The sequence below is a fragment of the Archocentrus centrarchus genome, chromosome 18 (assembly GCF_007364275.1).
Source record: "Archocentrus centrarchus isolate MPI-CPG fArcCen1 chromosome 18, fArcCen1, whole genome shotgun sequence".
In the NCBI taxonomy this organism is placed as follows: domain Eukaryota; kingdom Metazoa; phylum Chordata; class Actinopteri; order Cichliformes; family Cichlidae; genus Archocentrus; species Archocentrus centrarchus.
Genome location: NC_044363.1, coordinates 16,976,370 through 16,980,557, shown reverse-complemented (window position 1 = coordinate 16,980,557; position 4,188 = coordinate 16,976,370).

Below are 4,188 nucleotides of genomic sequence, written 5' to 3'. Positions count from 1 at the left end.
CATGTTTGTATTCCTATTTTCACTGCATGATGTAAATTAATTTCACATAACTTTTACAGAAACTCTCTCTATCATCGTGGGAGTCAGAGACATTTGATACTTCTGTATTTTAATATTAAAATTCTGACCCGTGCACACAGATATCTTTATGTTAGTATAGCAAACAATATTTCTTTGGCAGAACTCTTCATGAACACACTGAGGAGAGACATTAAAGTAAAGCAAGAAGAGAAGAATTGAGCTCATGTAAGTTTAAATCTTTAATGTCATTACATGTTTGTTGGAATGCAGAAGTGCAGCTTAAATGTTGTATTTTTAGTAAGTTCATAGTCAGTGTCATCAGCACAGGAACTCAAAGGTGGACAAAAAAAGGTTTCTGGCTCACAATAACACTGTGAGTGTCTGAGCATTACTGACAAATTATTACCTCCAGCTATTACCTCCTTTAACATAATGTCCAATATTTTCATCCTTGTTGATAATGACACAGATGCTCTTAATGGTCTTGGCCCTGAGGTGTTGTTTGATGAACTGCATATATAAGTAAAAGAAAAAAAACCTGTAAACTGTAAACGTGACCATTAAACTAGCTAATGTCTACAGCTAATTACTACTGTAATTACAGAATAAGGAACAAGCAGGAAACTCTGTGTTACACTGTAAGCTACCAGGTGAAGCTAACACTCTTATGAAGACTGAAATCTACATCTCTAAGAGACAAGCTAACAAATAGTTAGTAGACAGCTTAACGAAGAGCAACTTAGGGATTTTTTGCTCTCAAAGTTTATACAGATTACTTCAAAGAACAAAAACATGAGCAGCAGGAATGCAGACTGGCATTCCTTGTTGATGAACGTGGACAGTAGATAACAGTCAGAATGGTTGCAGCAGACAGAAAAGCTAAGATTATCTTTTAGACTTGAGCTGAACTGTGCACAACATGTCGACCCATGAGGCAGATCATCATCAGCTCCCATTAATGTTAGGAAAGAACAGAAATCTTAGGCTGAAGTGGGAACAGCTAGCCTAGTCTGATAAATGAAAGTTACTGCTAATGAGTTAAGCTTTGAACAGCAGGAATTCATGGACACAATCCTGTGTCAGCTGTTCAGGCTCCTGTTGGCACACATGCAGATGCTTTTCTTGATTTGAATAACACAAGATATCTGAGTAGGACATCCTTTTATGGCCATTACTTACTTTTAGAACAGCTCTGGGATGTGGTTGAACAGGAGATGTTGACAGGTTTTTTTTTCCATTAGAGAAGAGTTTCTTGTTGAAAGCAGCCATTTTTATTTAACACAACAGAACAACAAGGATGCAGTACTTAGCAGACGCAACAGATGGCAGCACAACAGCCACTCCATTAACAACCATTGAACAAATTACTGCTTCATATTTCAACACTCCCACTTAATTTTACAATGGTTCTAAGACACAAGGTAATGCTGAAATAATAAATTTAACTCAACTTGCAAAACTAACCTATTATTCCTTCCGGTTTATAGTTTACTTCTGTCTTGCTATATCCAACAAAAAAATATTGCCCATTTTATAACAAATCCACACAGCAAGACATTCTATTACAGATTTACATCGGGACAAGTCCAATCTCTCTCCTGAGATACTCAAATTTCTGTCTTGTAAGAGGTTTTGTCAAGATATCTGCCTTCATGTCATCTGTTGGACAGTATTCCAACTTGACTTCACCGTTCTGCACACACTCACGAATGTAATGATAGCGAATGTCTATGTGCTTGGTTCTTGAATGGTTCACTGGATTCTTTGCTATTGCAATAGCTCCTTGATTGTCCTCCAGAATCACTGTAGGCGTTGTGACCATACCTAGATCACTTAGTAATCTTCTCAGCCAGGTACCCTCTTGAGCTGCTTGACTGAGAGCAACATACTCAGCTTCTGCTGTTGAAAGTGCAACTGTTGCTTGTTTCTTGCTTAGCCAGCTCACTGCTCCTCCACCCAGCAGAAATATGTTGCCTGTTGTTGAATGCCGGTCATCCTGATCTCCAGCCCAGTCAGCATCAGAGAAGCCAATCAGATCTTTGTTCCCTGTACAGTCATACTTCAGAGCAAGGTTAACTGTGCCCTTTAAGTATCGAAAAATTCTCTTTACAGCAGTCAGATGTGCAGTATTTGGGTTTGCACTGAATTTTGACACTGTACTCACTGCTTGTGTTATGTCTGGTCTTGTTGTCATCGCTGCATACAGCAGACTTCCTACCATGGACTGGTAAGTGCTTGGATTGACAGGATTACTGACACCATCATCCTTTTTCAGCTTTACACTGATGTCAGCGGGGGTTGCAACAGTTTTTGCTTTATCCATCCCATACTTCTGAAGAATGGTTTCAATGTACTGTTTCTGATGAAGAGCGATGCAGTTTTCTTCTTTGTCTTGAACAACTGAGATGCCCAGGATATAGGACAGCTCACCCAAGTCCTTCATTTTGTAGTGCTCCTGGAGAGCTAGTTTTAACTCATCCATGCTTTCAGTTGACTCTGTAATCAACATCAGATCATCTACATAGACTGCAATGATCTCCAGCTCCTGTGATGACCTCACAAACACACAAGGATCTGAGGTGCTCTGCTTAAATCCAAGATCCTTCATGAACTGTGTGAATTCTTTATTCCAACAACGAGGAGACTGTTTTAGTCCATAGATTGATTTTTTTAGCTTGCACACAAGGTGCTCCTGACCTGGTTTGATGTATCCCTCAGGTTGTTCCATGTATACTTCTTCCTCCAAGTGTCCATTTAGGAATGCAGTGACAACATCCATTTGATGCACATGTAGGTTATTCTGGATGGCAAAGGATAATAATGTACGAATTGAGCTAAAACGTATCACAGGTGAAAAGGTTTCATTGTAGTCAGCACCATACAGCTGTGAGTAGCCTTTGGCAACAAGTCTGCACTTGTATCGCTCCACTTCTCCATCACTTTGATGCTTGACTTTGAACACCCATCTTGACCCTACAACCACTTTGTCCTTTGGTAGTTCCACCAGATCCCAAGTTTCATTTTCTAGCAGTGACTCGTATTCCAAATCAGCCGCTTCTTGCCATTCTTTTGCATTTGGACTCTTTAATGCTTCTTTCAGTGTACCAGGTTCTGTGACAGAACACACATTAGCACAATGATCAATAGTCACCATATCTGCAAACTCATCATATCCATATCTCTTTGGTGCACTTCTGATTCTACTCCCTTTTTTAACAGTTTCATCGACAGTGATTTCATCATCAGTTGTTTCCTTTTCTTCTGTGATGATAGTCACTCCCTTTTCTGGACAGGAAGCATCCACCTCATTTTTCCAGTCAAATTCTGTCTCACTAAAGATGACATCTTTTCGAATCAGGATTCTTTTCTTCTCTTCATCAAACAAACGATAACCTTTTGCGTTGCTTGCATAGCCCACAAATCTGAGCTTTACTGCTTTCTTGTCTAGTTTTCGCCTTTCAGCATCTGGGACATGTGCATAAGCAACACAACCAAACACTCTCACATGACTGATGTCAGGTTTTTTGCCAGACCATCGTTGGTAAGGTGTCTCTTGCTTCAGAACAGATGTGGGCAACCTGTTTTGTATGTAGGCTGCTGTTGCTACTGCTTCAGCCCAGTACATATTTGGTAGCTTAGCATGCAATAACATGCTTCTAGCTGCTTCAATCAATGTTCTGTTTTTCCTTTCTGCAACTCCATTTTGTTGAGGCGTATGAGGTACAGACATTTCATGGTGGATACCTTGAGCCTTCAGATAGTCTTGAAACTCCCTTGAAATATACTCCCCACCATTATCTGATCTTAGTCTTGCAACTTTGTGTCCACACTCATTGGAGAATGTTTTCTCAAATTCCTTGAATTTGCTTAAGACTTCACTTTTTTGTTTCATGAAGTAAACCTTACAGCAGCGAGAGAAGTCATCAATGAATGTTACAAAGTATTTTGATCCACCTATTGACTCAGTCTGCATGGGTCCACAGACATCACTATGGATCAGTTGCAGCTTACGTTTGGAACGGATTTCTCCCACTGTCTTACATGACTGTCTCGTCAGCTTGCCCTCCACACATGCTTCGCAGAAGGGAAGCTCTTTGTCTGCAGAGAATTTCACTCCATTTACCAGACCTTCTAGTTCCTTTAGCTTGGTAGTGTGACCCAAGCGCT